We start from the raw sequence: 19,740 nt of genomic DNA, 5'->3' as shown, positions 1-19,740 counted from the left end.
TACATTAGATGATGGCGACTGCTCTCCTTGTCCGTCCAGCTCATATCAGAAGTCAAAATGAGTTTACGTCACAGAGGAAAGCGTGTCATGACAGGACCAAGCGCTCCCTGCGCTACTGCCTGCACTGTTGTGATCGGTTCTTTTGATCGGCGCATTCTGCCGATCACTGATCAAACCGATAAAGACGTGATCGGCCGATAATGATCGGTGCACCTCTAGTAACAACATGTGTGAATGTGAGCTGACTGATGCGTGGATGGGTGATAACTGGAAGGAGCGGCTGGGGGCTGTGTGATGAGTGCATGATCAGTCCTTATTAGGTAAAAGGAGGATGTAATCAGCGAGTGATGGTCATCCTTTTTCCATCAACAATCACACAGTGAAAGTGAAAGGTATCTTCTGATTCATTGATTTACAATTACAAGTGATACTTTCATGGTGACACTTTTACAGGACACAACAGGGGATTCCCCACAACTTGGTGACCCTGACTTGATGGGAGAAGAATGGTAAAGGACTAAATTCTTGTTTTAAGAGTTTATACTTAGTAACTGAGATTTGTCTTCTGAAAGGAAGGTGAGAATCTGGACAAACACATTATCAACAATGGACAACATCCAAATCTTCACAGACCTCAACGGGCTTGACAAACAAGGTCAGCACAAACCTTTTATTAAATTGTGCACATTGCTGATTCCAAAATTTTATATCTGTGAATTTTTTTTTTACTTTCTTTTTACTGTTACTGTTCCTACAAGACTAATACCTCTGCTACTTTTTCAGTTCATTTATTTACGTCTGTGTGAATCCTGTGTGAGCCTTAGGAGTGGTTAGCTTATCCATTATTGGTTAGCTCGTGCTTGCTTGGCTATACTCTTGAATTTCCAAGTGCACAAGAACACTACTTTACACCCTCTATAAATCCTGTGTGATGTTGGAAGATAGGGTGGCTCTCTTAGAGAGCCGTGTCCGTAAGTTACGAGGGTAGGCCGAAAAGTTCTAAGGCTCACCAAGAAGGAGAAATGCCATTTCAATAAAACTTGGCATGCATTAAGTTCAACTCTTTTGATGACTAACTGTGTTATTTTCTTCCAGGTTGTGAGGTAGTCTGTGGTTCATAGCCAAGTTTGAAAGTTCGTGGTAGAGGGAAACGGCAAAAATTGACAAAATCTGGCATCGCAGTGTGATTAAGTACCTGCATAAGAAGGGGTTAAAGCCCACGGACATTCATGCGGATATGGTTGCTACATTAGGGGATGAAGCTCCCTCCATATCTACAGTGCAGAAGTGGGCAGCTGAATTTAAGAGGGGCAGAGAGCCTTGAAGACGACCCAAGGTCTGGGCGGCCTGCAACAGCCACAACCCAGAAAAACATTGACCTTGTTCATGAAATGGTGATGAACGACAGACGATCGATGATTAATCAGCTAGCAGATGCTGTGGAAATATCCCGTGAGAGAATTGAACAGATTCTGCATGAAGAACTTAATGTCAAAGGTGTCAGCTCAGTGGGTGCCACGTCTTCTGACGCCTGATCAGAAACGCACCAGGCTAGTCATGTCGAAGGCAAACTTGACGCAATTTGAAGAAGATCCAGCCAATTACATGGAACGTTTTCTTACCCAGGATGAGTGTTGGGTTCACCACTTTGAACCAGAGACAAAAAAACAATCAATGCAGTGGAAACACCCAAGGTCACCACCTCCAAAGAAGGCCAAGGTCGTTTCATCTGCGGGGAAGGTCATGGTTTCAGTTTTCTGGGATGCCAAGGGCATTGTGTTCGTGGACTATCTTGAAAAGGGACAAACCATAAATGGACAGTACTATTCTAACCTACTGAGACAGTTACGTGAGGCTATCAAAAAGAAGCGACCAGGAAAGCTGACGAAAGGGGTGCTGTTCCATCAAGACAATGCCCCAGCTCACAACAGTGGCCATGGCCACTATCCACGAGTAGATCACCCACCATACTCCCCTGACTTGGCAGCCTCGGACTTTCATCTGTTCCCAAACCTGAACAAAAAACTTGGCTGGGAAGCACTTTCGGAGCAATGATGAGGTGATGGCTGCGGTTGAGGACTATTTTACTCTCAAGATGAAAGCTTCTATGCCAAGGGAATCGAAGCACTCAAGCACCGCTGGAAGAAGTGTGTGGAGTTACAGGGAGACTATGTAGAAAAATAACCCTGAATTTGTTCAATTCGAAAACTGCATCATAGTCAGCCTTAGAACTTTTCAGCCAACCCTCGTAGAGCAGCTTCTTAGCTCAGTGGAGTTAGATGTTACAGGCACTCCAGATGAGGTTAGTGTTGGGCCAGCTAGCAAGCCCATGAGCATCAGCCTAGAAATGACGGCTGCAGAGGACGGCTTTCGGGCTGTGATTAGGCGGAGGAAGCCCCGTAGGGCTCGGTGCCTAGTTGTGGTACCCTGATCACACTCACCACTGCGAACTGTGAATCGGTTCTCCCCCTTGGATTTGCCTGATGTGAATTCTCTGAGCCCACAAGTGACTTCCACTCCTGTCTCCAGGCTGAAACACCAGACTTGAGTGACAGGGGATGCCGGCTGACGTTAAATGTATTCCTGGGGCCAGAGCTCCCGACATTGCCTCCCATCTTAGGGTGCTCACGCTGCAGAAGACAGACTAAGGAACATGACATGAGATACAGTCACATAGCTATTCACGTCGGCATCAATGATGTCAGGATGAAGCACTCAGAGGTCACAAAAATGGACATAGAAAGGACTTGTGACCTTGCGCCAGAAAGATGTGTCGGCATTGATTAATAATCTCTGGTCCCCTAACCTCCCGGGGTACTGATGAGGCGTTTAGCAGGCTGACATTGTTAAATAGGTGGCTGGCGCAATTTTGTAGATGGCAAGGCTTTAGCTTTATTGATAACTGGCCTTTGTTCTGGGGCCACCATGGCTTGCTGCTGCCGGACGGCCTCCACCCTACTGGGGAAGGCGTCACCATCTTGTCTGCGAAAATAGATAGAGCTCTACAGGGAGAGTAAAATTAGGAATTTACAGCAGGCCACGGAGCAGGTGAATTAGAGACCCTGCAAGGCTTATGACAAATGTGGGTATGGAATGCATTAGCTAAGCGAGGAAATTAGTGCCGAAAATCTACTATGGTGATCCATAGACGTGTCCATAAACAAAATAGAGGGATATGCTTTGTAAAACTTAATACGCATTACTACATTGGATGATGTTGAAACTGAGCATGGCCCAGTGGTTGTTCCAGCACTAGCAAAAGATTTCATGTCTGCTACCTACAACACGTGTGGAATGTCTCAAACCTAAACCTACTTCTGGGCATCTTATATATGCTACTCTGGAACAACCCCTAAATCCAAACAGTTCAACTGTCAATCACACTGAGGTCCTAAGTCTGGGTCTCATTAACATAAGATGACTGTCCTCAAAATCAATGTTGATTAATGATTTAATTATTGATCATCACTTAGATATGATTGGGTTATGTGAAACCTGGCTTAAACCTACAGCTGTCCTCCCCTGCCTACTAGCATATACATTTAGTCACATCCCTCGTGATGCGAAGCAAGGTGGGGGTGTTGCTCTTATTTATAAATCTAGGTTTAGCTTATTAGCTGTTGGGGATCACAAATATAACTCGTTTGAGCATCTGATTCTCTGCTCAGGATATTAAGCATTGCCAAGGTCAGAAGAATAAAAATCAGTAGAATTACTTTGTCACTGTCGATAGGCCTCATGGCCCATATTCTAAATTCTTAGATGAATTTGGTGCGTTCATCTCTAACTTCAACTAGTCAACTAGTGCAGATAACATTCTGATCATTGGTGACTTATCGTTCATATAAATAAGCCTTCTGATCCCCTCTGCAAATGATTTATGGAAATTGTGGATGCATGAGGATTTCGGCAATGCATTCGGGACTTGACACACATTAGTGGAAATACCCTGGATCTGGTTCTCACATGTGGTATTGCTGTCACGAATATTGACATCATGCCTCTTACATCAGTGGTCTCTGATCACTCATTTACTAGGTTTACAGTTTTACTGCCATGTTTAGTGGAACAACAACCTTATATATCACTATGGCAATGCATCAACTCCTCAACTAAGACTGAACTCAAAGCTAGACTGCCTGATGTCTTAGCTTCACATTTGGCAAATACCCAATCAGTAGACAGACTTGTGGATAGTTTAAACTCAGTGCTCAAAACTACACTCGACATGATTGTGACATCTGCGTTAAAACCGCACCCCCCAAATCACAGTCACCTTGGTTCAGTGATTAACTGTGTGACCTCAGGCAGAAGGCTAGAGGTCTACAACGGAAATGGCGTTGTTCAAAATTAGAAGTATTCCACCTTGTGTGGCGTGATGCTATCTTAGACTATAAGCATGCATTACTGGCTACAAAGTGGACCTATTACTCTGATTTGATCAACAAAAATAAGCATAACTCAAAGTTCTTGTTCGACACGATGGCGACACTTATTCATGGACAACCACCTGTAGTTCACTCTCCTTTTACAGCACAAGATTTCCTGGATTACTTTGAGAAGAAAATAGAAGACATTAGGTTAAACATCCCAGCATTCCTTAACCCAGCCACTACACCCTGCTATTGAGGTGGGCGCCATTACTGAGGTATTACCTAGATTTACAGAATTTGATAGTATCTCACTAGATGTGCTGACGAAACTCGGAACGTCTACAAAAAGCACAACCTGTTTATTTGATCCTATACCAACAAAACTGTTTAAGGACCTGTGGCCCACTCTTGGGCCAACTGTGCTGGAAATTATTAATCTCTCATTAATTTCTGGATCTGTTCCTAAATGTTTTAAATCTGCAGTGATTAAACCATTACTTAAGAAACCTAATATTGACCATGGTGTATTGAAAAACTATCAACCGATATCAAATCTGTCATTTTGCTCTAAAATTCTGGAAAAAGTGGCGTCATGGCAGCTCGTAAACTATCTTACTGAGAACAATCTCTTTAAGCCAAGCAGTCTGCTTTTAGAAAATATCATTCCACAGAGATGGCTCTCACGAAACTGGTGAATGATCTGCTTAAAATGGATTCAGACACCACTACAGTTCTGGTGCAGTTAGATCTCAGTGCTGCATTTGATACTGTGGATCATCACATTCTACTTGATAGGCGATTTCACACCCAGAGCACACCCTGCTCTGGGTGTGAAATGTTTAGTTATTCCTCGGCCTCCTTTAGCAGTAATGGTACTTGTAATAAGTGTAGCTTATTCGTAGCTTTGGAGGCCAGGCTGGGCGAATTGGAGACTCGGCTCCGCACCGTGGAAAATTCTACAGCTAGCCAGGCCCCTGTAGTCGGTGCGGACCAAGGTAGCTTAGCCGCCGTTAGTTCCCCCCTGGCAGATCCCGAGCAGCCGGGAAAGCAGGCCGACTGGGTGACTGTGAGGAGGAAGCGTAGCCCTAAACAGAAGCCCCGTGTACACCGCCAACCCGTTCACATTTCTAACCGTTTTTCCCCACTCGACGACACACCCGCCGAGGATCAAACTCTGGTTATTGGCGACTCTGTTTTGCGAAATGTGAAGTTAGCGACACCAGCAACCATAGTCAATTGTCTTCCGGGGGCCAGAGCAGGCGACATTGAAGGAAATTTGAAACTGCTGGCTAAGGCTAAGCGTAAATTTGGTAAGATTGTAATTCACGTCGGCAGTAATGACACCCGGTTACGCCAATCGGAGGTCACTAAAATTAACATTAAATCGGTGTGTAACTTTGCAAAAACAATGTCGGACTCTGTAGTTTTCTCTGGGCCCCTCCCCAATCAGACCGGGAGTGACATGTTTAGCCGCATGTTCTCCTTGAATTGCTGGCTGTCTGAGTGGTGTCCAAAAAATGAGGTGGGCTTCATAGATAATTGGCAAAGCTTCTGGGGAAAACCTGGTCTTGTTAGGAGAGACGGCATCCATCCCACTTTGGATGGAGCAGCTCTCATTTCTAGAAATCTGGCCAATTTTCTTAAATCCTCCAAACCGTGACTATCCAGGGTTGGGACCAAGAAGCAGAGTTGTAGTCTTACACACCTCTCTGCAGCTTCTCTCCCCCTGCCATCCCCTCATTACCCCATCCCCGTAGAGACGGTGCCTGCTCCCAGACTACCAATAACCAGCAAAAATCTATTTAAGCATAAAAATTCAAAAAGAAAAAATAATATAGCACCTTCAACTGCACCACAGACTAAAACAGTTAAATGTGGTCTATTAAACATTAGGTCTCTCTCTTCTAAGTCCCTGTTGGTAAATTATATAATAATTGATCAACATATTATTGATTTATTCTGCCTAACAGAAACCTGGTTACAGCAGGATGAATATGTTAGTTTAAATGAGTCAACACCCCCGAGTCACACTAACTGTCAGAATGCTCGTAGCACGGGCCGGGGCGGTGGATTAGCAGCAATCTTCCATTCCAGCTTATTAATTAATCAAAAACCCAGACAGAGCTTTAATTCATTTGAAAGCTTGTCTCTTAGTCTTGTCCATCCAAATTGGAAGTCCCAAAAACCAGTTTTATTTGTTATTATCTATCGTCCACCTGGTCGTTACTGTGAGTTTCTCTGTGAATTTTCAGACCTTTTGTCTGACTTAGTGCTTAGCTCAGATAAGATAATTATAGTGGGCGATTTTAACATCCACACAGATGCTGAGAATGACAGCCTCAACACTGCATTTAATCTATTATTAGACTCTATTGGCTTTGCTCAAAAAGTAAATGAGTCCACCCACCTCTTTAATCATATCTTAGATCTTGTTCTGACTTATGGTATGGAAATAGAAGACTTAACAGTATTCCCTGAAAACTCCCTTCTGTCTGATCATTTCTTAATAACATTTACATTTACTCTGATGGACTACCCAGCAGTAGGGAATAAGTTTCATTACACTAGAAGTCTTTCAGAAAGCGCTGTAACTAGGTTTAAGGATATGATTCCTTCTTTATGTTCTCTAATGCCATATAACACAGTGCAGAGTAGCTACCTAAACTCTGTAAGGGAGATAGAGTATCTCGTCAATAGTTTTACATCCTCATTGAAGACAACTTTGGATGCTGTAGCTCCTCTGAAAAAGAGAGCTTTAAATCAGAAGTGTCTGACTCTGTGGTATAACTCTCAAACTCGTAGCTTAAAGCAGATAACCCGTAAGTTGGAGAGGAAATGGCATCTCACTAATTTAGAAGATCTTCACTTAGCCTGGAAAAAGAGTCTGTTGCTCTATAAAAAAGCCCTCCGTAAAGCTAGGACATCTTTCTACTCATCACTAATTGAAGAAAATAAGAACAACCCCAGGTTTCTTTTCAGCACTGTAGCCAGGCTGACAAAGAGTCAGAGCTCTATTGAGCTGAGTATTCCATTAACTTTAACTAGTAATGACTTCATGACTTTCTTTGCTAACAAAATTTTAACTATTAGAGAAAAAATTACTCATAACCATCCCAAAGACGTATCGTTATCTTTGGCTGCTTTCAGTGATGCCGGTATTTGGTTAGACTCTTTCTCTCCGATTGTTCTGTCTGAGTTATTTTCATTAGTTACTTCATCCAAACCATCAACATGTTTATTAGACCCCATTCCTACCAGGCTGCTCAAGGAAGCCCTACCATTATTTAATGCTTCGATCTTAAATATGATCAATCTATCCTTGTTAGTTGGCTATGTACCACAGGCTTTTAAGGTGGCAGTAATTAAACCATTACTTAAAAAGCCATCACTTGACCCAGCTATCTTAGCTAATTATAGGCCAATCTCCAACCTTCCTTTTCTCTCAAAAATTCTTGAAAGGGTAGTTGTAAAACAGCTAACTGATCATCTGCAGAGGAATGGTCTATTTGAAGAGTTTCAGTCAGGTTTTAGAATTCATCATAGTACAGAAACAGCATTAGTGAAGGTTACAAATGATCTTCTTATGGCCTCGGACAGTGGACTCATCTCTGTGCTTGTTCTGTTAGACCTCAGTGCTGCTTTTGATACTGTTGACCATAAAATTTTATTACAGAGATTAGAGCATGCCATAGGTATTAAAGGCACTGCGCTGCGGTGGTTTGAATCATATTTGTCTACTAGATTACAATTTGTTCATGTAAATGGGGAATCTTCTTCACAAACTAAAGTTAATTATGGAGTTCCACAAGGTTCTGTGCTAGGACCAATTTTATTCACTTTATATATGCTTCCCTTAGGCAGTATTATTAGACGGTATTGCTTAAATTTTCATTGTTACGCAGATGATACCCAGCTTTATCTATCCATGAAGCCAGAGGACACACACCAATTAGCTAAACTGCAGGATTGTCTTACAGACATAAAGACATGGATGACCTCTAATTTCCTGCTTTTAAACTCAGATAAAACTGAAGTTATTGTACTTGGCCCCACAAATCTTAGAAACATGGTGTCTAACCAGATCCTTACTCTGGATGGCATTACCCTGACCTCTAGTAATACTGTGAGAAATCTTGGAGTCATTTTTGATCAGGATATGTCATTCAAAGCGCATATTAAACAAATATGTAGGACTGCTTTTTTGCATTTACGCAATATCTCTAAAATCAGAAAGGTCTTGTCTCAGAGTGATGCTGAAAAACTAATTCATGCATTTATTTCCTCTAGGCTGGACTATTGTAATTCATTATTATCAGGTTGTCCTAAAAGTTCCCTAAAAAGCCTTCAGTTAATTCAAAATGCTGCAGCTAGAGTACTGACGGGGACTAGAAGGAGAGAGCATATCTCACCCATATTGGCCTCTCTTCATTGGCTTCCTGTTAATTCTAGAATAGAATTTAAAATTCTTCTTCTTACTTATAAGGTTTTGAATAATCAGGTCCCATCTTATCTTAGGGACCTCGTAGTACCATATCATCCCAATAGAGCGCTTCGCTCTCAGACTGCAGGCTTACTTGTAGTTCCTAGGGTTTGTAAGAGTAGAATGGGAGGCAGAGCCTTCAGCTTTCAGGCTCCTCTCCTGTGGAACCAGCTCCCAATTCAGATCAGGGAGACAGACACCCTCTCTACTTTTAAGATTAGGCTTAAAACTTTCCTTTTTGCTAAAGCTTATAGTTAGGGCTGGATCAGGTGACCCTGAACCATCCCTTAGTTATGCTGCTATAGACGTAGACTGCTGGGGGGTTCCCATGATGCACTGTTTCTTTCTCTTTTTGCTCTGTATGCACCACTCTGCATTTAATCATTAGTGATCGATTTCTGCTCCCCTCCACAGCATGTCTTTTTCCTGGTTCTCTCCCTCAGCCCCAACCAGTCCCAGCAGAAGACTGCCCCTCCCTGAGCCTGGTTCTGCTGGAGGTTTCTTCCTGTTAAAAGGGAGTTTTTCCTTCCCACTGTAGCCAAGTGCTTGCTCACAGGGGGTCGTTTTGACCGTTGGGGTTTTACATCATTATTGTATGGCCTTGCCTTACAATATAAAGCGCCTTGGGGCAACTGTTTGTTGTGATTTGGCGCTATATAAAAAAAATTGATTGATTGATTGATTGATAGGCTGGAAAATCATTTTGGGATTACTGGCAGTGCCCTTGCATGGTTGACATCATACTTGACCAGTCGTTCACACTGTGTTTTGTACAGTAACACTACCTCTAACCTTAGTGACATGAAATTTGGTGTTCCACAGGGGTCCGTCTTAGGCACCCTGCTTTTCTCCCTTTATATAGCACCCCATGGGCGCACATTGTGGCGTTTTGGGATTACCTTTCACTGCTATGCTGATGATACTCAGTTATACATGATGATAACTGCTGGTAATCTCATCCACATAAAATCCTTAGAAGATTGCCTTGCATCAGTGAGAAGTTGGATGTCTCAAAACTTTCTAATTTTAAACTTTGATTAGACTGAAATGATGGTTCTTGGTCCAGTGAGACATCGGCATCAATTTGACCAGTTAACGCTTAGCTTAGGCTCGTGTGTCATACATCACACTGACAAAGTGAGGAACCTTGGGTAATTTTTGAACCTACGTTGTCCTTTGACCTCCACATCGGAGATATTATGAGGACTGCTTTCTTCCACCTGTGAAATATAGTGAAGATTCGTCCCATCCTGTCTATGGCTGACGCCGAGACCCTGATTCATGCGTTTATCTCTTCTAGATTGGACTACTACAATGTTCTATTTTCTGGTTTACCACAGTCCAGCTTTAGCGCTCTCCAACTGGTTCAAAATGCTGCTGCCAGACTTTTGACATGAAGCAGAAAGTTTGACCACATTACACCCATTTTGGCGTCTCTTCACTGGCTTCCTGTCCCGGTGAGATCATATTTTAAGGTTCTGCTTCTGGCCTATGAAATTGTTCACGGACTAGAACCTCTCTACCATGGGCGCAATTTGGTGGGGGATAGGGGGACATGCCTCACCCCCCCACCTTTTCAACCAGGGGGGCCAGAATACGGTATGTCTCCCCCACCTTCTGACATATATGTGTGTACTTGAAACATGCTATGCCAGTCTTATGTGCAAACCATGCCAGTCTTATGTGCAAAACCATGTCAAAATACACTCAACAAAAATATAAACGCAACACTTTTGGTTTTGCTCCCATTTTGTATGAGATGAACTCAAATATCTAAAACTTTTTCCACATACACAATATCACCATTTCCCTCAAATATTGTTCACAAACCAGTCTAAATCTGTGATAGTGAGCACTTCTCCTTGGCTGAGATAATCCATCCCACCTCACAGGTGTGCCATACCAAGATGCTGATTAGACACCATGATTAGTGCACAGGTGTGCCTTAGACTGCCCACAATAAAAGGCCACTCTGAAAGGTGCAGTTTTATCACACAGCACAATGCCACAGATGTCGCAAGATTTGAGGGAGAGTGCAATTGGCATGCTGACAGCAGGAATTTCAACCAGAGCTGTTGCTCGTGTATTGAATGTTCATTTCTCTACCATAAGCCGTCTCCAAAGGCGTTTCAGAGAATTTGGCAGTACATCCAACCAGCCTCACAACTGCAGACCACGTGTAACCACACCAGCCCAGGACCTCCGCATCCAGCATGTTCACCTCCAAGATTGCCTGAGACCAGCCACTCGGACAGCTGCTGAAACAATCGGTTTGCATAACCAAAGAATTTCTGCACAAACTGTCAGAAACCGTCTCAGGGAAGCTCATCTGCATGCTCGTCGTCCTCATCGGGGTCTCGACCTGACTCCAGTTCGTCGTCGTAACCGACTTGAGTGGGCAAATGCTCACATTCCCTGGCGTTTGGCACGTTGGAGAGGTGTTCTCTTCACGGATGAATCCCGGTTTACACTGTTCAGGGCAGATGGCAGACAGCGTGTGTGGCATCGTGTGGGTGAGCGGTTTTCTGATGTCAATGTTGTGGATCGAGTGGCCCATGGTGGCGGTGGGGTTATGGTATGGGCAGGCGTCTGTTATGGACGAAGAACACAGGTGCATTTTATTGATGGCATTTTGAATGCACAGAGATACCGTGACGAGATCCTGAGGCCCATTGTTGTGCCATACATCCAAGAACATCACCTCATGTTGCAGCGGGATAATGCACGGCCCCATGTTGCAAGGATCTGTACACAATTCTTGGAAGCTGAAAATGTCCCAGTTCTTGCATGGCCGGCATACTCACCGGACATGTCACCCACTGAGCATGTTTGGGATGCTCTGGACCGGCGTATACGACAGCGTGTACCAGTTCCTGCCAATATCCAGCAACTTCACACAGCCATTGAAGAGGAGTGGACCAACATTCCACAGGCCACAATTGACAAGCTGATCAACTCTATGCGAAGGAGATGTGTTGCACTACATGAGGCAAATGGTGGTCACACCAGATACTGACTAGTATCCCCCCCAATAAAACAAAACTGCACCTTTCAGAGTGGCCTTTTATTGTGGGCAGTCTAAGGCACAACTGTGCACTAATCATGTTGTCTAATCAGCATCTTGATATGGCACACCTGTGAGGTGGGATGGATTATCTCGGCAAAGGAGAAGTGCTCACTATCACAGATTTAGACTGGTTTGTGAACAATATTTGAGGGAAATGGTGATATTGTGTATGTGGAAAAAGTTTTAGATCTTTAAGTTCATCTCATACAAAATGGGAGCAAAACCAAAAGTGTTGCGTTTATATTTTTGTTGAGTGTAGTATCTTTGTTTCTGCAAGTTTGTATTTTTAGCAGCATTGACTTGTTTACAACACCTGCTTGTTTGTCACATTCGGAATTTTCTGGGACTGCATTTGCCCAGATTTGAAACCAAAAATAGTTGCCTCTAGGGACTAGTGTCTACACATAAGTATCAATGGACCATGTGCTAATTTACTAAATTCTGTTAGAAGTTAGAAAAGGAAATCAGAAAAGCTATCTGGGATCTCAGAAAGCCCATCTGCAATTATTGTTTGATCTCCAAAATCAGTCTATGCAAGTGAAATTATGTTCAGTATGAGTGTTAGTGTCATTAGTGCCACTTCGAAAATTAAATTCATGATAATTTATCCTATACTTATCTGTTGTTTTTTCAAACTTATGCAAAAGCAAATCTTGAGAAAAAAATACAGTATGTGATAGTTAATAATTATTAAGAGCCTGTTCTTTAATATTTATGAATACATTTTACCACATTGCAGTTGTTTTTTTAATGACAACTCAACCTATCTTTCTTTTTGAGTTCTACACATGTGGTGATACCTTATTTACACCAGGATGTTAATAAAATCAATGCTGGCTATTCTCAGAATAAAGTACTTATATCCAGTTTCAAATTGCATAAGTCAAATGGTGTCCACTTTATGGTCTTCTCAAAACATTAAAATTACTGTTCTGGATGCTCAGAATGCATCTGAGCTTATCTAGAAACCGTTGGCTTCTGGGGGCCTGAAGCGGCGGAATTAGGAAAAAATTTCTAGTGTGTTGTCTTCATCTTCCCTGCGTTTTATGACTCACACACAGAGCGAGTTGCTGTGCTCTACTTGTTGTGGAAAGCTGACAAACGTCACCAGCGGCGCCATCCCTGGGTTCACAACATCCTCTTGAGCAGTGTTGTATAGTAACAAAGTAAAAATACATCACTACTGTACTTAAGTATGTTTTGGGAGACTTTGTACTTTACTTGAGTTTTTATTTTTTAATTCAGCTTACTTTCACTTTTACTTCACTACATTTCCGACGTTAATTGCATACTTCTACTCTGATACATTTTCTATGCGCCATGCCGTTACTTGTTACAAACACACACACACACACACAAAAAAAAGTCGTGTTTTCACCCAGAGACAACTAGTGACTGCAACGAAATCAGACCGATTTGTCATGAGGCATGTCCGGTAGGCTTTTTTTGCAGTTGGGCACTTGGGGGGTGTTTGTCAGGAAAGTGATCATTTCTCTACATTGATTAAATACCTGCAGTGGGTCTGTAATCAACTTTTCTGCAGCGCGGCTTTGCTTTGAACTTTAAACAAATCAAAGCAGTGCTTTCGATCTATGATTCATGGATTCATTGCTTAATTTCACTTTATCCTAATTTTTCCAAGCTAAAACCCTGAAGAGCATATGTCTGAGTAATATTTAATATTTTTATGTTAAACTGATCTGTTATGGTCTTCTGAAACAGTTGACAGATGTATCTTATAACTTAAAAACGGGACCGATGCTAAAGCGTTAGCATGTCTATGGTGTTTTCAATGTTAAAGTTAGCATTAGGCGGTTCGCATCAGCACGTGTGTTGATTTGTTTTCTGTATAATAGACCGTATCAGAGTTCCGCGCGCGCAGGGGTTGATGAGATGCTAGTGTTACAAACAAACCCCCGTGCTTCACTCGCTTCGGCAAAACAGTTCAATATCGCTCATGAGCACACGCTCTAGTTTCTATTTATCTAGTTTATCCCATGGAAAAGAGTGACACAGTTGTGGAGTTGTCGAGTTGTTGTCTTATACACCTCTCTGCAGCTTCTCTCCCCCTGCCATCCCCCCAATACCCCATCCCCGTAGAGACGGTGCCTGCTTCTAGACCACCAATAACCAGCAAAAATCTATTTAAGCATAAAAATTCAAAAAGAAAAAATATAGCACTTTCAACTGCACCACAGACTAAAACAGTTAAATGTGGTCTATTAAATATAAGGTCTCTCTCTTCTAAGTCCCTGTTAGTAAATGATATAATAATTGATCAACATATTGATTTATTCTGCCTTACAGAAACCTGGTTACAGCAGGATGATTATGTTAGTTTAAATGAGTCAACACCCCCGAGTCACACTAACTGCCAGAATGCGCAAAGCACGGGTCGAGGAGGAGGATTAGCAGCAATCTTCCACTCCAGCTTATTAATTAATCAAAGACCCAGACAGAGCTTTAATTCATTTGAACGTTTGACTCTTAGTCTTGTCCATCCAAATTGGAAGTCTCAAAAAACAGTTTTATTTGTTATTATCTATTGTCCACCTGGCCGTTACTGTGAGTTTCTCTGTGAATTTTCAGACCATTTGTCTGACTTAGTACTTAGCGCAGATAAGATCATTATAGTGGGTGATTTTAACATCCACATAGATGCTGAGAATGACAGTCTCAACACTGCATTTAATCTATTATTAGATTCAGTTGGCTTCGCTCAAAATGTAAATGAGCCCACCCACCATTTTAACCGCACTTTAGATCTTGTTCTGACATATGGCATAGAAACTGAAGACTTAACAGTATTCCCTGAAAACCCCCTGTTGTCTGATCATTTCTTAATAACATTTACATTTACTTTAATGGACTACCCAGCAGTGGGGAATAAGTTTCATTACAGCAGAAGTCTTTCTGAAAGCGCTGTAACTAGGTTTAAGGATATGATTCCTTCTTTGTTATGTTCTTCAATGCCATATACCAACACAGTGCAGAGTAGCTATCTAAACTCTGTGAGTGAGATAGATTATCTCATCAATAGCTTTACATCCTCATTGAGCACAACTTTGGATGATGTAGCTCCTCTGAAAAAGAGAGCCTTAAATCAGAAATGCTTGACTCCGTGCTATAACCCACAAACTCACAGCTTAAAGCAGATAACCCGTAAGATGGAGAGGAAATGGCGTCTCACTAATTTAGAAGATCTTCATTTAGCCTGGAAAAAGAGTCTGTTGCTCTATAAAAAAGCCCTCCGTAAAGCTAGGACATCTTACTATTCATCACTAATTGAAGAAAATAAGAACAACCCCAGGTTTCTTTTCAGCACTGTAGCCAGGCTGACAAAGAGTCAGAGCACTATTGAGCCGAGTATTCCTTTAACTTTAACTAGTAATGACTTCATGACTTTCTTGGCAAATAAAATTTTAACTATTAGAGAAAAAATTATTCATAACCATCCCAAAAACATATCTTTATGTTTGGCTGCCTTCAGTAATGCTGGTATTTGGCTAGACTCTTTCTCTCCGATTGTTCTGTCTGAGTTATTTTCATTAGTTACTTCCTCCAAACCATCAACATGTCTATTAGACCCCATTCCTACCAGGCTGCTCAAGGAAGCCCTACCATTAGTTAATGCTTCGATCTTAAATATGATCAATCTATCTTTATTAGTTGGCTATGTACCACAGGCTTTTAAGGTGGCAGTAATTAAACCATTACTTAAAAAGCCATCACTTGACCCAGCTATCTTAGCGAATTATAGGCCAATCTCCAACCTTCCTTTTCTCTCAAAAATTCTTGAAAGGGTAGTTGTAAAACAGTTAACTGATCATCTGCAGAGGAATGGTGTATTTGAAGAGTTTCAGTCAGGTTTCAGAATTCATCATAGTACAGAAACAGCATTAGTGAAGCTTACAAATGATCTTCTTATGGCCTTAGACAGTGGAATCATCTCATGATTCATGGAATCATCTCATCATATCATGTGCTTGTCCTGTTAGACCTCAGTGCAGCTTTTGATACTGTTGACCATAAAATTTTATTTCAGAGATTAGAGCATGCCATAGGTATTAAAGGCACTGCGCTGCAGTGGTTTGAATCATATTTATCTAATAGATTACAATTTGTTCATGTAAATGGGGAGTCTTCTTCACAGACTAAGGTTAATTATGGAGTTCCACAAGGTTCTGTGCTAGGACCAATTTTATTCACTTTATACATGCTTCCCTTAGGCAGTGTTATTAGAAAGTATTGCTTAAATTTTCATTGTTATGCAGATGATACCCAGCTTTATCTATCCATGAAGCCAGAGGACACACACCAATTAGTTAAACTGCAGGAATGTCTTTCAGACATAAAGACATGGATGACCTCTATTTTCCTGCTTTTAAATTCAGATAAAACTGAAGTTATTGTACTTGGCCCCACAAATCTTAGAAACATGGTGTCTAACCAGATCCTTACTCTGGATGTCATTACCCTGACCTCTAGTAATACTGTGAGAAATCTTGGAGTCATTTTTGATCAGGATATGTCCTTCAATGCGTATATTAAGCAAATATGTAGGACTGCTTTTTTGCATTTACGCAATATCTCTAAAATTAGAAAGGTCTTGTCTCAGAGTGATGCTGAAAAACTAATTCATGCATTTATTTCTTCTAGGCTGGACTACTGTAATTCATAATTATCAGGTTGTCCTAAAAGTTCCCCGAAAAGCCTTCAGTTAATTAAAAAATGCTGCAACTAGAGTACTGACAGGGACTAGAAGGAGAGAGCATATTTCACCCATATTGGCCTCTCTTCATTGGCTTCCTGTTAATTCCAGAACAGAATTTAAAATTCTTCTTCTTACTTATAAGGTTTTGAATAATCATGTCCCATCTTATCTTAGGGACCTCTTAGTACCATATCACCCCAATAGAGCGCTTCGCTCTCAGACTGCAGACTTACTTGTAGTTCCTAGGGTTTGTAAGAGTAGAATGGGAGGCAGAGCCTTCAGCTTTCAGGCTCCTCTCCTGTGGAACCAGCTCCCAATTCGGATAAGGGAGACAGACACCCTCTCTACTTTTAAGATTAGGCTTAAAACTTTCCTTTTTGAAAAAGCTTATAGTTAAGGCTGGATCAGGTGACCCTGAACCATCCCTTAGTTATGCTGCTATAGACCTAGACTGCTGGGGGGGTTCCCATGATGCACTGAGTGTTTCTTTCTCTTTTTGCTCTGTATGCAACACTCTGCTTTTAATCATTAGTGATTGATCTCTGCTCTCTTCCACAGCATGTCTTTTTCCTGGTTCTCTCCCTCAGCCCCAACCAGTCCCAGCAGAAGACTGCCCCTCCCCTGAGCCTGGTTCTGCTGGAGGTTACTTCCTGTTAAAAGGGAGTTTTTCCTTCCCACTGTTGCCAAGTGCTTGCTCATAGGGGGTCGTTTTGACCGTTGGGGTTTTTCTGTAATTATTGTATGGCTTTTGCCTTACAATATAAAGCGCCTTGGGGCAACTGTTTGTTGTGATTTGGCGCTACATAAATAAAATTGATTTGATTTGTGCTTGGTGTGTTTGTTCCATTGTCATATGTTCACTTATGTAGTTTTTTTTTTCGATGACATATGCAATAAAAAGCTCAAAATGTGACTCAAAGTTTGACTGAATACTCACTGTCGTACATGGTTGGTCAAGACATACTTAGAAACTTCCACACTCTTCTCATTCAAATCTGCATCACATATCACACCAATTTGACAACAAAATGATATTCAGAAGCTTTTCTGGTAGGAAATGAAAAAGTGTGCAAGTGAAAAACGTCTTCAGGCAAGTAAACCTGGTCACCAGCCTGCACGAAAACAGTCGCATGAAAAAGCTTAATGTCACTGAAGTGGAGGAGGGATCAACAAGCACTAAAACAGGTAGAAAAATCATGAAGAAATAAGCTTTATTATCACACACCTGCTTTAGCTCATAGCCAAGTTGAAGTGTTGGGTTTGGGTGCGGTTCTGTGGACTTCCCATCAGTGAAGTGTACACTGCAGACATGAGAATTCTTGTTGGGTGTCCAGTTCTTTACACAGCAAGAGCCCAGCTGCTTTCTGTTCATTAACTTTGTCCATTCTGCTCTCCTGGCTGGCTCAGTTGGGAATGGGAATAGCTGAAATGGCCTTGGGCAATCATAATCCCCAGATGCAAAACTGCAGTTGTGTAGTCCACACACACTCTGCTTCCATCTCTCAATAGACTATGTACTATTCCCACAGTCTTTCACTGCACATATCCTGCCCATCTTGCCTCTACTACCAGTTGAACATCTGCTGCTGGTCTGGGAGCTGTGTATCACTGAAGTCCAAGTGTTGAGAGAGAGATAAGCATGGATTGCTGATGAAAACAAAGCCTGATGCAACAGAAAGCAGTGCCTGACGTGCGCGTACATGGGTTTGTTTGTAACGATGGCGGCGACCGGAAGTGGATTCCTGACATGCGCACCTGGAACTCCGATATGGTCTATTAATGGCTCAGCGTTCGTTGTCGTAAAAGAGTCAAATTGTAATTTTTTTAAATTTATTTTTATTCATATATTAATAATAGCAACAACAATAATAGTCTACATAATAGACAATAATAGTCAATAATAATAGACTAATAATGTTAGAATACAATTTTAGACAAAGAGACAAAAAGAACCTAATGAAACAAAACAACAGAAAAGATAACAATGAAAATAAATAAATACTTCTGTGAACACCTAGTGAGTAGCCTATTCTTGTTTAGGTTTTGAAACCTTGTTTCTGAAGTGTTTTTGTGTGATGTGCACAATTTTCAGTATTTTGACTAATACTACCATCATCTACAAGCCTAGATAAACTTTGTTTTATATATATATATATATATATATATATATAAAATCAGTCCGTTTTTGATTATTAACATTTACTTGTACTTTTACTATCAATACTTGAGTACATTTAGTTGTACATTACTTGTCATACTTAAGTACAATAAATACTAGATACTTTAAGACTTTTACCTGAGTAGCATTTCAGTCAGTGACTTGAACTTCTACCAAAGTAATTTTTTAATGGGTATCTGTACTTTTACTTAAGTGTGATTTTCCGGTACTTTATACAACACTGCTCATGAGACGTTCCCAATTCAGGAAGTTTCATTATTTGCTGCAGGAGCTGCAGCAAATAACTGGACCTGCAGGAGCTCCAGTTTGAGGACCTCCTGTCTTGTTTGCGCGTGCACATGTAAACAAAGGAAAAAAAAAAAAAAAAAAAAAAAAAAAAAAAAAAAACGGCTGCCGCTGAGGTTCCTCGCTCTCTCTCCCCTCAAACTAATTGTGTTATAAACCAGTCCTAACCCTAAAATAAAATAATCTTCACAGACGATTCGTTCGCACGCGCACGTGGGAAAAAAAAACAAACAAAAAAAACTGTCTGCCGCTGCTGCTGCTCTCCCCTCAAACTCTCCACAGAGAGCAAGAGTCTGACACATTAGAGGAGGAGTTTTAAGGTTGATATAAGATTGACTTTTGGTTGTGCAAGTAACTTTTTATGGTGCAAGTAATTTTTTTGTTACTCGCACCAGTGCAAGTAGGTTAAAAAATGTATTTCGACCCCTGTTTCTTGTCAGGTAAATCACCGTAGTGAATAAAGTGTTCTGACAAGACTGTGGGGACAACTGGGGTTGTTTTGGTGTGAATTTGAGTCAGTCTAGGATAGGACCCCCAGTCATGGACTGCCCCAGCAAATAGTGTCGTGGTAGAAGGTTGTCCATGACGATCTGAAACTCAGGGCACTGCGGCCAATACACCTGATAATCCTAAATTTTTTGC

At 41.5% G+C, this 19,740-nt stretch overlaps 1 protein-coding gene across 1 annotated transcript in view; it reads right to left on the bottom strand.

Moving 5' to 3' along the window:
* The window catches only part of ttc1 (tetratricopeptide repeat domain 1), a 76,719-nt gene that overhangs the window by 9,842 nt on the left and 47,137 nt on the right, over positions 1–19,740 (bottom strand). The gene's annotated exons all lie outside the window — the stretch shown is intronic.

Source organism: Thalassophryne amazonica, chromosome 9 (assembly GCF_902500255.1).
Source record: "Thalassophryne amazonica chromosome 9, fThaAma1.1, whole genome shotgun sequence".
In the NCBI taxonomy this organism is placed as follows: Eukaryota; Metazoa; Chordata; class Actinopteri; order Batrachoidiformes; family Batrachoididae; genus Thalassophryne; species Thalassophryne amazonica.
This window is presented reverse-complemented; position numbering and strand designations above follow the sequence as displayed.